Below are 15,062 nucleotides of genomic sequence, written 5' to 3' on the forward strand. Positions count from 1 at the left end.
GAGGGATAATAGGATAGAGTGTGGAAAATGTGAGTGTGCGGCGGTGTCGGACTAAGGGTTCGGTGAGGTAAGTGTGTGGAAGTGACGTAGAGCTGTGTAGGGTAGTGTTAAGTGTGTTAGGGTTAGAATGCGGTGGAGTGAGTGTGCGATAGTGATGGGCTGAATGTTTTAGGGTGTGTTAAGTGAGTTAGGGTTAGGGTGCAGGTAGGGTGAGTGTGCAATAGTACGGTGTTGAGATTTAGGGGTGTGTTAAGTGAGTTAGGGTTAGGTGCTGGTTGGGTAAGTGTGCGGTAGTGTCGGACGTTAGGGTTAGGGTTTAGGTTAAGGTTAGTGGATATGTTGTTGTGTGCAATGTGTATTTGGCGTTTTTTGTGTCGGTGTTTTGGTGTTCGGTATGTTGAGTTGTCGGTGTGGTGTGTTGTCGGTTGTTTGGGGTGGGGAAAATGTGTGTCGGTGATTCGTACGTTCGGTCTATGAAAGTAGACCCATATATATATATATATATATATATATATATATATATATATATATATATGTGTGTGTGTGTGTATGTGTGTGTATATTTATATCTGCATATATGTGTCTATTTATATGTATCCTAGGGATGCCCATGTCATGTCAGGTCCGGGTTATGGGATCTGCAACACTTGGTAGTGTTTGGCTGTGGTGGATATACCTATTTGTACAAGATGTATATTGTTTGGGGCCTCTCAACCCCATTAACAGTGCAAGTGGAGATGTATGTTTATGTTATTTTCCCATTGTTATCTACAGATGTATGTCCGTATATATATACCTGCTTACATAAATATAACTGTGTCCATATATACCTACAGATATATATATATATATATATATATATATATATATATATATATATATATATATGCTTACATATATATAACTTGCTGTATATATTTAGATATATATATATATATATATATATATATATATATATATATATATATATATATGTAGGCATTTGTGTATATATATATATATATATATATATATATGTATGTATGTGTGCACACACACACACACACACACACACACAGCCACACAAATACATCTACATGTTGAAATACATTTCCTGTACTGTTGAATGACTGGGCTGGATGATATGTTTATGAAAACATCAGGGCTGTGTATATCTGACATGGCTTAGTGGTGACCCATTTTAGCTATGGGGTGCAGGGTGCGGGGTTTGAGCCTTGCAAAGGCTGTTTATTTTGTTGCTGGGCAGAACAAGGGCCACTGGATACAGAGTGATTAAGGCACTTTTGAAGAGTTGTAAGCGGGTTTGCGTGAAGGTTAGCACTGATAACTTCCGGTTACAATTTCTTATACTCAGTTAGCTTCTAAATTGCTTAAAAAGTGTAGGCATTGCTTACCCCCATGCAAACAGGCTTAATCCCACTTACTGCTGCTTAAAAGTGCTTAGTCATGCTTACCCCAGTGCTAATTTCTTTAAAAGAAAAGAAAAGAAAAAAGGGTTGATAGGAAAGTGAAAAAGGGGCACAAAGAGGGAAAGACAGTAGGAGAAATAGCTATAGATGTGCAGGAAGGGTATGGGTAAAGTCCATAGCTGCCCATTTCTTCTACTGCAACAGCTGTGCATATACACTGAATTTGGAGGTAGATTTGGACACTCAAACCCCTAGGAGGGAGTGAGGATAACAATAATAAGTTGTGAGGCCAATTAGACCAGATTACATGTGTCCAGTGGACACGTGTGCAAAATGGACAGCAATGTATGGGGCAAGATCTTTTGGAGGGAACAGATTGCCCTTTTTTCAGGTGAGAGTAGGATGTTGGGGAGGGGTAGTAGGTATATTTGGGGAGGTAGGTTGGGTAGGTTAACAGACAAGACAAACAAAATGCATACAGGGGTGGTATATGACACATGTGGGGGTAAACACCTTGATGGGGAGGGTTGTTGGAAAATTGGAAGCCCATGAGCCCCCTAGTGGAAACAGTGGGACTGAGGTCCCCACCCATGGGCAGTCACCACTGCACCTTCACAGCCCCAATGGTGGCTGTGCTGGGGGCTGAGTCGCTGAGCCAGACTGATGCTCTGGCTGTGACAAATGGCCCTCGAGCTGGAGTAGAAGATCACCAAGCTGTTGGTTGGACTCTCTATGCGCCATGACCCCAACATGGCGATGGGTGACAGGCTCCTGTCCGTGCCCACTCCCAGTGGGGGGTGAGCCCCATCCCCTGAGGTGGTTCCACCTGAAGGTGGTACAGGACCAACGGACAGGGAGGTCCCAGGTTGGGATCCAGAAATGCTGGTTCTTGGTGGCACAGCCAGCTGTAGTGGGACAGGTGGGTCCGCTGGGACCGACCTTCCCAAACATGCTATAATGTTTAGATTTCATCATCATATATGGGTTAGTAATAGTCAACACATTCCAGGGTTCGGTATAACAGCATGCATATATATTCCCATTAACCCAGACACTAGATATGAAACAGCTGCATAGCAAACAGAACACATGCATATATGGGACCATAGTGTTAATAAGAACAGCATGCAAGTACATTGATGGCACCATGCCACCAATGTTGGAATAATTCATTATAGCACATGCATGGGAACAATTAAAATATTTATCAAACAATTGGACATTATCAGAATATAGGTGTCATTACATACCAGTTGGGGTGGGTATGTTAATTATTGTTGGAGATATGGTGGGGTGAGTGAAAGATGCCAATTAATAACTTGTATATTCCTGTAGTACACATTACATTCCTAGTCAGTGCTGTTATCTGTACCTTACATGTCTTACTATACTAACCTATAGCCTTAGTTGGAACAGTGATATGGCTGTTGTCATCATTATACATGAACTGGTTTTACCTGTAGTATACACCTCTTACCTGGTATACCTGTGGAGGGAATGCTTGTTAACACTAGCTAACTGTTTCTACACATACTCCCAGATTCTGGGTTGATGTTGTGCACATATCTATCCAACTATTTCTGCACAGACTCTGGCCATGTGTTGACCACATGCAGGTGTGCCGAGTCATATCTAGAATATTGCCCTCTTCAGCCTTTAGTGACCTGACACACATATATATATACATGCTTTACTACACAGTTATATTATGTAGCACAGTGTGGGTGCCTGTGATCAGTGATACTTTATTATTCAGGGAAACTGCAACACTCACAATTCCCTACAATACCAGAGTGAACAGTACTAGTACAGGTTATAATGGTCTTTATTTCTCAGCACAGTGTTTGTATCCGACTTATTTGTGGGAGTAATGTTTGTTAGAACTACCTGACTGTTGCCACACAAACTTCCAGATTACACATTAGTATTATGCACATACATCTCACTCTGTTACTGTACACACTCTGGTCACAGCTTGACAACATGGGGGTGTAGATAGGACATATTTGGCTTATTACTCTCCTAACAGTTTCAGGTTTGCTACAGTGAAAGGTTTATAGATGTTTGACAATCACTTGTACTCCCTGTTTGCTGGCTAAACATCTGGGATCATCCAACAGACTTATTAGGGGACAGGCAGCAGATATGGGCCCATATACTGGACATTCTGGCCTCATCTGTACAGTTGTGGGGTATGATTCTGTATGCAGCCTACTTCCACTCTCAAGATTCAGACCATGGCTGTGTCTGCTACAACTTAAACTCTGTCAATGACAGTCATGTCTGCTATATAGATATTGCTGTATATCTCTTATCTGCTTTCTGTCTTATTAATCCCCTCTGCTTTTGCATTCTGACCTTGTATTATAACACTCTTATACAGATTTCCTAGATAGTTATATGTTGTAGGACAGTGTGGGTGACAGTGATGTGTAATATATCATTATTCAGAGCAACTGCATCAGTCACACTGCCATACAATACCAATGTAAACAGTACCAGTAGTGGGTATCATTCTTGTATTTCTGGGCACAGTGCTGGTATCTGACAGACCTGTGGGTGGAATGTTTATTAGCACTACCTGAATGTTCCCACACACAGTACCAGATTCCACATTATTATTATGCACATACATCTCACTCTGTTACTGTACACACTCTGACCACAGCTTGACAAGTTGGGGTGTAAATGAGACATACATGGCTTCTTAGTCTCATAGGATATTGGGGAGTTGCTAGTGTGCCAGATTTGTTCTCAAAGATGTGTGTCAATCAGTTGTATTTCCTGTCTGTTGCCTTGCCTATACTACTGGGATCATCCCACTGATTTCCCAGGGGAACAGGTTGACAGGCAAGCAATATGGGCCACTTTACTGGACATTCTGGACATATCTGTGCAGTTGTGGGGTATGATTCTGTATGCAGAGTACTACCACTGGCAGGATTCAAGCCATGGCTGTGTGTGCTGAAAGAACAACAGATCACATCTCAGGTGCATGTGCTATTCAGGTTTTGTTGTCTGCATTTTCCCTGTTTTCTTTCTATGTGTCTCTCAGTTGTACTAAATGGCCTCTGGGGATTACACCTGTTATATACAGGCATTCCTAAACATTCAATTTATGGTGCACGGTGTGGGTAACAGTGCTTAATACAACAGTACTACTACATCTTTGCAAATCTACATTATCATATGATACCAGAGTATACACATGCAGTCCAGCAGTTAGACCTTTATTGTCAGGCTATTACACTTTTATTTACATACAAACAATATGAGACTATTCCTGCCATATTTTCTAGTGTATGCATTACTTGCCTTGCACAATACAGGTTTTATACAGGCAATTAATTTACTGCTACTTTTAGTTTTATTTCCTATGACAGTAAATGCATGAGTATTACTTACCTGCCTCACGTCGCAGCCTCGCCAGGTGACTGACATGGGCCTCCTGGTTCGTGGCCCACTCCATTGCAGCTGTGGGGGACATAAGAGGAATATTTAGCCATACCTATCCATGATATACCTGAGCTGGCAATTATTACACAAATAGTGGGGTGATACACACAAATGGAACATACTCTGCCGCTCTAGCCTCTTGGATCCACTGCTCAAAGAGGTCTCCCTTATGCCACTTCAGGTTGGCATAGTGATGCCTGACCTTCTCACTAGTTCGGAGTATGCCAGTGGCACTGGTGAGGTCACAGGCGAGATGTTCCCAAGCCTCCACCTTATATTGGGAGCCCTTGTACTGGCCCTGCAGCAGTCTCTGATCATGGTCTTTGACAAGGAGTCCTGCCATGACTCTGGACTCCTGGATGCACCAGCGCTGTACCAAAAGTGCACACCTTCTCCCCTTCCTGACTTGGTGCCTACAAGGGGAAGCTACAACCAGTTATGAGATGTATTCCCACCTCTTGGGTTTAAGTAGGGCTGACTTCCCAAACTTTTCCGTGATTGGTCAGTTTTGAAAAGGCTAGACTATGGGCAAACCTGGCATTAGTTAAAGGGGTATAACACTGGGCACAGTGAGTTAGCTGGCCTACACATTGTTTACACCTCCTAAGCTGGCCTGTGCAATGCTTAGCATTGTTTACATTAGACTTTGGATTATAATTCCTTTTTGGAATTGATTTATTATTCACTACACCTTATATGTATGCCTGGTATCCATGCTTCATGTGTACATACACTGTATGGGGTCCTTGTGTTTTGTTGGGGACTTCAGCACTCTATTATAATTACACCTGACTTCTGGGCTTACTGCTGTACTCCAGTTCACATATATATGTTATGTAGTGGGTTAAGGCACATATGTCTATATACTGATTGCTTTCACAGGTTCAGTTTGGTTTTACTATCGTGAAGACTTGTCTGCTGATAAATCTTCTGTACTTCTGTGATGGCTTGGTGATTAACTACTGTGACTATGGTGTATAGGGTCCTGGGTTCGAGGTCTACATGGCTGTTTATTTTGTTGATGGGCAGGACAAGGGCCATTGGATACAGAGTGATTAAGGCACTTTTGAGTATTTGTAAGCCGGTTTGCATGACGGTAAGCACTGCTAACCTCTGGTTACATCTTCTTACAGAGAGTTAGCTTCAGAATTGCTTAATCTGTGTGCTCATTGCTTACCCCTGCACAAATGGGCTTAAGCTCGCTTACTAGTACTTAAATATGCTTACTACTGCTTATTGGTGCTTAAACCTGCTAACTAGTGCTTTATTCACTATGATACAAACATCTCACATGTGCATTTACTGCAGTACTCCAGTCCATAAATATATGTTATTTAGTGGGTTATGCAACATAAATATTAGTCATAACTTGCTTTGCCATGGAAAATGGAACATGCTGCAGTGGGACTCAAACCAGGAATGCTCTGCCCACTACACTATTGCTATGCTGCTTCATTTGCATATATCTTCCTTGTTATCCTCTTCAGCCATTTATGCTGCACTAACTGTAGCTAAGCGATGGGCACACCCGCACACCTACGGTTAGCTTTAATCGGATTTTAAAAAAAATAAAGGATCTGTTTATTTTATTTCTGTATACTTTTGTTGTTGTACACAAAGGGATTGTTGGTGGGGATATGCGGATTCCAGTGAGCGGTTTTGCTCATTTCTTACCCCTTTCTGCTGTTCTTCATTGTGAGGGCATGTATATTCTGAGTGCTCTGCTCTCAGACATGCCCCATGCACTCTTACATGCTCCGTGTAAGGTTAAGAGCTCAGCCAGCACGCCTAATTACTATGCATGTTGCGCTGCTGTCCTGCTCCTAAACGGAAGCCTCCGTGCAGGACTAAGCTAGTCCTGCATGGAGGAATAGTAAATCCGGGAGAAAATGTAATCTGAATGTCTGCAGAGCTGGTATGCATAATGGTGTCCTTTTCTCACAACTGCTGCAACTGAGAGGGCTCACAATGTCAAGTCGCACGCTGGGCACTTGGCCAGGTTGCACCATGAGTGTGGTGAGTATGGATGTATTATGCTAACTGTAGTGAAATAAGCAAGAAAGAGTAAAATATTAACTGCATTAAAGTATGTATAATAAAGTGTGTAGTGCCACAAATGTGGAATTACAGCTCTATTGCAAGAAATGAATAATGCCAACTGTAGTGCAATAAAAACATGAAACAACATCAGTAACTGCATTAAAGTATATACAATAAAGTCTGCATTGTAATAAATGAATAATGCCAACTGTTGTGCAATAAAAGAAACAATACCAATAACACCAAGGAAAATGGTGTACATCAGGGTTGTCTTATTATAACCATTGCAGTAGAGCTGTATGCATTCAGGCTGTAAGATAATGTGCTACAGTCAAGTATAACACTATAATAGCTGTCAAATGCAAATCCAATGTATGCAAATTGTATTGGTTAGCTCATATAGTACTGTTCAAGGCTCTATCTAGGCTAATATTGTTCACATAATGTTCTGTCATCCGCAGACATCAGGTAATAAAGTATATGGGTGAGGTAGCCCACTCCATGAGCTGATATTGTTTGTTGACTTCACAGATATTTCAAACCACTAATAATAAATTGTGTACACCAGGATTGTTTATACTGATATATAGCTTTCCTGCTATCTACTCTATGCTTGTATTTCATTCATGTGTGTTCTACTGTTTCGGCAGTCTAGTATAACACTGCAGTAGTACTACCATGTCATATTTTGGTTCCAGATTAGCTCTATGCAAATATCAGTCAGTTAAACAGGAGTGGCTCAGGAGCTCAGTTTATTAAATGCTCTGTATATAGTACATTTTGCCAAACACAGACCAGGGTTTAAATCCAATGCTATGTGGCACTAAATATTGCAGTAGTAGTCATGTAATGTTTACAGATTCTCTCTCCAAAGGAACTACGGGTAAATGGGTGAGGCAGCACATATTATGAGAGACAAATTGTGTGTTTAGATGCCACAGACTATTACAATCATTAGCAAGACTGTGTTAATCAAAAATGTTTAGTCAGACATAAAATGTGTAATCCCTTTATGGCTATATGCCTGGAGTGTCTGTTAAAAGTTGCTGCAGTCAATTAATACATCGTCTGCAGATGTCCCCTGCAGTCACTGCTATTGGGTTCTATTCCCATGCTTGCAAACCAAGACATGACAGCTGTTTAGTGTCTGTACTGTAAACATACATGTCTCTCAAGTGTCATGATTTTGCATTATGTAATTAATAGTGTGTAATCCATCCATCACAGGATTACCATGGAAATGATTATCTAGATTGCAAAGTATCACCAAATCAGCCCACAGAACACCTCTGTAGTTATATAGGCCCACCTGATGTGCAAGAGTTCTGTGCAGTCGTGTACCCACAGTTGTTACTGCTTGGCCCATAGTGTCCCATGCAGATAGCTTGAGAGGTATGTACATGCTACATCAGCTATAGGATACTTGTAATCACTGTACAAGGAAACAAAATACATACCCATAGAGTAGGTGGTAGTACTGTTGTCAAAGAAATAACTGTAAATGTTGCTAATGCACTGTTTTTCTCCCTCTCTCCCCACCCCTAATCTTCATTTATTTCTTATTGTTATTCATTGGTTATGGTTTACTATTAACATATGTTGTTACAATAACTGTATTTTGGGACATGTGTTTTATTATTGTTTTGTTTTATAATGGTTGCATATTAACATATCTTGTTAAATTACCTATTTTGTTGGCATTGTACTGTAACTGTTACTGGCATGCTGTTAACATACTGACTGTTCTGTTATTTATTGTTGTGTTTCACATAATATGCATTGATATGTAATTGGGTTATTTCCAATGTTCTGCCTTGCTTTTAATACTAACAATGATTTGTTCAAAACTAACCAATACGTATTACTATATCTACAATAATACATAATGTCAGAGTAGACTGGTTCTAGCTGATCCACCTCCCTTGTCTCAACAGGCCATGGCACTGGGTCCTTGCCTTTCTGGGACTCAGACCGGTGGTGCCTCCTCCATTGCCCCTGTCCCACCTACGGCATCAGGTGGGACTGCCTCAGTGGACAGGGCCCAGCCTCCACTTGGGAGTGGTGGTGGTGGGAGTGTTGTTACCCAGGCTGAACTCCCAGACATGGTGTGCAGGATTGTTCATCGGAGCTATGAATGTCACCTGTGTCAGATTGAGGCCATTCTGCCAACCTGGGGGGTCAGCCTCACCCTGGTGCTCAGCCACCAGTGCAGCCACACTTCGGAAAGTGAAGGAGCAGTGTCAACAGTCATGCTGCTGCTGTCTGGAGGCATGTGAGACTTGGATTCCACAAAACCCTCCACATCCAAGGTGTTCAACCCCCTCATGCGTCTTGTACCACACCGTCTGCTGTCTTATCTGTCTTGTATGTCTGCAAATGCATCCTCTCCTACTCATCATACCTCCTCACATGTACCTAAGTCCCTTCCTCAACATTCCACTCTCACCTTAAAAAAAAGTGGGCATCTGTCCCAAAAAAAAAAAAAAAAATCGCCACATATGTAGCTCTCCATTTCACACACATGTCCACTGAACACACGTAATTGTCCAGTTGACTTGACAATGCATTTATGTTGTCCTCACCCCTCTCTCTGGGGTTTGAGAGTTTAAATCTATCTACAAAATCTGTCAAAGTGCACAGCTGTTGCTTTACAAGAAATGGATAGCTATGGTTCTTTTCTACACCCTTCCTGCACATCCCTACCTGCGTTTCACTATGGTTTTCCCCCTGCGTGCCCCCATTTCTCTACTTTCCAATCGCTCCTGTTTTCTTTTATTTATATTTTTTAACACGGCACTGCATGGCACACCGCATCACACAGCTTCAATTAGCTCAGTTAAATATAGCTCTAATTAGTATATGTGTTTATAAGCCACATGTATATGTGTTTATAAGCCACATGTACAAAATAAACACCTCTACAATGTTTTAAACCCAAGCCCATCACACCTGCAGCAGGCTGCATTAACCTGCCACACCATGCACATCTAAATTAAAACAGGTGTTTGCATCAAAACATAGTGATTGCCACTTACAGTCATTAGGTGTGTCTCAGCAGAGCTGCCCACCATGCTGCACTATGTAAACTGTAATTAAATATTAATGGGAAAAAATAGGAGTGTACCTTGGACTCTGGTGCAATAATATACCACTAGACAACCGAAGACATACAAATGGATATAAGTGAGGCCTGTGATAGCAGGTACATGTGTTCTTGTATCAGAAATATGTAGAAAGTAAACTGCTAAGGCAGCAATGGCAAAGAACATGTTCAACTTGGACCCTGGTGCAGAAATACAGCCATAGAAAGCCATGCACATACTGATGGATGGAGACAATATGTGTCACAGCCTGTATGATTACACATATACCTTGCAAATAGACCTGCTGCAGGAGTCACTCAGTAGCTCAGTATGTTAAATGCCTTGTATGCAGTGCATTTTGCCGCACACGGTCTCAGGTTCAAATCCAGTCTTGTGTTGCAGTGCAATTACATTATTGTGAAGAGAGCAATTAATGACTGAGTCATTCAATCTTTATCCACACAGGTTACTGTCAATTAATGAACTGGTATCCAGTTTTGCAAGTCAAAGGCCTGCAGGTTGGTACACATTGCACATATCTTTATACCATAAGTATATATCGCCCACTACTCTGTTATTGGCACTGTTGCATAACAGATGTACTTTAATCACATGCCTGAGTTGGGCTGTAAAGGGTAACCTTACCCAAGTTCTGCCATAATGACAGTGCTGCCACAGCTGCCACAGTTACATGTACAACTTGTTGTCCTACAAAGTGTTTGCACTCTCCCTTATCTGTTCTAGGCTGCAGAAGTAGACACACCTGTATGTAAAATAAGCAATTACACACCTACCATACCTCTCCAAGCACAAGGGATCTCAACACAGCCATATGTAATGGGTGGACAAAGATCCAGAGATCGGGGCATGTTTTACAGTTTGCTCCTACATTGATAGTACATTGATACAATAACATCTATTGCATTAGCATGCATATTCAGAGGTGTATGAAGTATAACATTCAAATGTGTGTCTTCCATTACTGACCTCAACCCACAATGTTTACCAGTGAATTGCCAGATGACCACAATGTCATGGGACACTAACCACACATATGAGGCAAAACTGGTAATATACTGCATAAATCTCTACAATTGGCAGTTATGGTACCGACCCTCTGTAATGTTGTAGTCTCCACACCTCAGTAATGTCCATCTGAACAGCTAAGAAAGGGGCCCAATCTACATGAAGCCCTTATATATTGTACTGTAGTGGCATGCCATTGGCTAATGATAGTGAAATTCAGCTGTTTGGGCTGCAATTACTATATCAGAGCCACAGACTAGTGCAGAGGCCTGCTAATGAACAGCACTTTAAAAAAGCAAGCAGCTGGTTATGGGGAAAAGTCTGTATGACACTTACCTCACACAGACAGCATATTTTCAAAAGATTACCAGAAGCAAAGTTCGACAAAGTACTCCACTCAGCTAGGTATGTAATTGATTTCTCCAAATATCAGGATACAGATGGGAGAATGGAGTTATGGGGAATAGTAATCACAGCAGTAAGCCCGTGTTAGAGCTATGGTAATGACATGTCATTGATACTCAGCTGTCCTACACCTTCAGGCATGCCTTTCAAATGTCCCTGATTTCCACCCACATCTTAGCTCTGCCCCCCTTATTCCCTCCTACAATCTCCTACAATGCTTAGCTGTTGTAGGGAAGCTGATGAATTCCACATAAAACATAATGACAATAAGGAAGGTTGTATACTCCTGTAACATCAGACAATGTACACTAATTCACATCCTTTCATTCTGTCATTGTCTCTCATAAATAGTCCTAACTTTTTAAAAGTGTGCTTGATTGTCCCTGATGTAGTCTGGCTAAGTCCATGATCCTGTTTACGTTGTTCCCTGTCTGGTTGATAGCTATGACTAACATAGGAGTCAACCTGTTACAGCAAGGTATTGGAACAAGTCATAATTAATGGAGAGACAAAGGCCCAAATTAGGTATACTGTACCTATTGCTCATGCATAGTAAGAATGTGAATAGAATAACAGCTATTACATTAGCATAACTGTGTTCTGAAGGGTATGATGTCTTAAACCCAGATGTCTGTCTTAATTTTCTGACATCAACTATCAATGATTGGCCAATCTTTTGTCAGGAATCCACAGTGTTGTGTGAAAATGACCAAAACTATGAGGCAAACATCTTGACATTCTGCAAACATCTGTATAGTTGAGAGGTATGATGCCTACAGGGGACATACACTGCAGCAGGTTTGCATTGCTTTCAGTCATTGTTGCACACTGGTGTCCCCATATAGTGGTTGTAATAGCACACTGCAATTTGTCTGATAGTGGCTGCATAACATATTAGTTGGTGTTTGCCTGTAGAGGACCCACCACAGTAGACTGCAGTGCTGGGTGTAGGAGCATAGAGCAGAATCTGTCACTGCACACAGGGACATACCCAAGTATTGCTACTATCTTGGTGGTATCCCCACATGTAGTGTGCTGCCAGATTGTGGGGTATGATATGTGAGGGTGTAGTGGATAGTGCAGGCAATTATGGGTATGCTGGATCTGTACATAGTAAACATCCATGTATCTGGTCCTGAAATGTGTTCCCCTTTTGTTGTCTTTCAGGAAACATGTACCACAGAAGACATGCCCCCTTCTCAGTTGTGGAGAATGACATAATAGTGGATGGACTGAGACAGCACCATCAGATCTTGCTGTCCAGAGTGAGGCATAATCAGGAACAGCAGGTAGCTTTGTGGGCAGACCTTGTGCAGGATGGCAATCAGACTGGCCAACAGGACAAGACCTATAAGCAGGTAAAACACTTGGCCACAGACATGCTGAATGCTGCATGATGAAGGGCAGCTGATGTTGCCAGGAATCGTACCTCTACCGGTGGAGGGTCTGTGACAGAACAACCACTGTCAGCCACAGAAGAATTCCTGGTGAATCTAGGAACACATGACAGCTCCCAAGCATCCCTCATACCATACATCTTGGAGGTGGGTACCACAGTATTCACAACAGAGGAGCATCCAGGTAAGTGTAATGTGTTCACCAGTGTAATCCTGTCTCAGTAATTATAGCAGACTATACATATCTGTACACGGGTGTCAGGTCTATCTGTATTGGGGGGTGTTGGGGTTTACACTCAGTTGTGCACACATACTCAGAATGTCGGCAATACAGCCAGTATCACAGTAGATACAGTACATGTGGATATATGCGCATATTACCTTATAGTGCTGAAACATTTGGTAGTGCTGAGAATACCTCTCCCTCACCTTTTCATAAGTCTGTCAGGTGTTGACCATGCCCATGTCCTGTACCTTTTAAGTGTGGCACTGTTTTTTACGAATTATATATACCCTATGAAAGTTAAGGTCTGTCATACAGCCCCATGTAAAATGTTGTGTTTAGCCAGAGTAGTACAGTTAACTGCGGTTCATAGACTGAGTAATCACAGGTGTGTATTTGAATGAGCAACATCACATTTGTACTTATAGTTATGAGCAGCTGCACAGCCTGGTACACATGACACAATTACTCCAAGATGCCCGTTTAAACACAAAAGGGAGATGGTACATACGTTCAGGCAGTGACATTAGTACAGGCATATCATTATCAAAATAGATATACTGGGTTTTATGTGTAGTGCTATCAAATATACCATCATATTACATACCTTACAGGCAGATTGTACTGGCAACTTTAACTGGATGTGGCTGAAGTGCATGTTATAAAGGGCTTGACTTGTCTGTGCATGTTGTTGTGAGGTTGTCTGTTTTGCATGACAGCAGAAGTGAGAAGATGTGAGACTGGAAATACAGTTGTGGATCCTCATTTGTATGAGTCTGTGTGGATTACCATTCATTAAAGTGCTAGTAGTAATGTACTGCTTTTGCTTGGTTTTCACAGGGGATCAGGGGGAGTTGGAGTCTTTTCCCCCTCACAACCTGATGTCAGTGTCTCATCGGACACTGATGATGATGATGATGGTGGCAATAGTGAGGCACAGGTGGAGTTGTCGGGGGCTGAATCTGTCCCAGAGGTTGACATCCCTGTTCTGTCCCCATTGTTACTGCACACAGTCAAATGCCCACACATCATCCCCAGAGGCCATAGATACTGAAAAGTCAGAGGGTGGTGACATTGAACAGGACAGTGTGGCAAGTATGTTGTCAGTGAGTGTAGCACTGGCCATAGCCAGAGAGTTGGCAAGGTCCCACACATTTGGAGTGACAGGGGTGACCAGATGAGGACTGCTGTCCATCCACCACCTGCTGCAGGTGTCACATCACGGGTCACTCAGTACATGCTTTGGGCTATCATGGAGGCACAGGCACATTTTGAAAGCAACACCAGAAGGATGCTTAACGTTATGGACACAGCACAGTCTGACATCTGTGACTGCCTCCACTGCATTGGGGACACCCTGGATCAGTTAACTCATTACATCCGAGTGACGCTTTCAGGTGCATCTGCAGTTAACTCCTACTAACGCCTCTAGGTGTCAAATATTGCTTGTTCATATCTGCATTAATAATTCTGAAACCATGCTGTGCACATGCTTTTAAAATATTCCATCTTAAAGCTTACACAAAAGCAAACTCAACTGCATTATTATTTGACCTCTAGTGCAGGGATATAGATATTAACTGTTGTTTTTATGATATTAATGTATATAGATATAATTTTCACATTTTTCTAACTATCTTAACAACCAAGTAACACAGATAGAACTCCTTAGCCTCATATGAAAGCTCTTGGCTAGATGAATAAAATGTTGCTCACAGTATGTGTGTGTAACTTGAATGGTTGCTGAGATATTGTTAAGTTGTTTAGAAAATATTACAAATGTAGTACTTACTGTGTTTACTGCGACTTATAAAATTTGGTTTAAGGCCTAGAACGTTAAACAATATTACCACTTTAAAAAAAGATTGTGCTGAAGGGTTTGCCATTTATACCTCTTGTGTAACCTCTGTGGTTCCAGAGATATGAACATTTGTTTGAAATATGAGGACATAATTTGATTCTGTGAAAAGGCTTAGGTTCCACCCATTGGAAGTTACAGTGCAAACTTCCTGAGCTCCACTGG

This window comes from Protopterus annectens, chromosome 3.part0 (assembly GCF_019279795.1).
Source record: "Protopterus annectens isolate FY-2018-M chromosome 3.part0, PAN1.0, whole genome shotgun sequence".
NCBI classification, from domain to species: Eukaryota; Metazoa; Chordata; order Ceratodontiformes; family Protopteridae; genus Protopterus; species Protopterus annectens.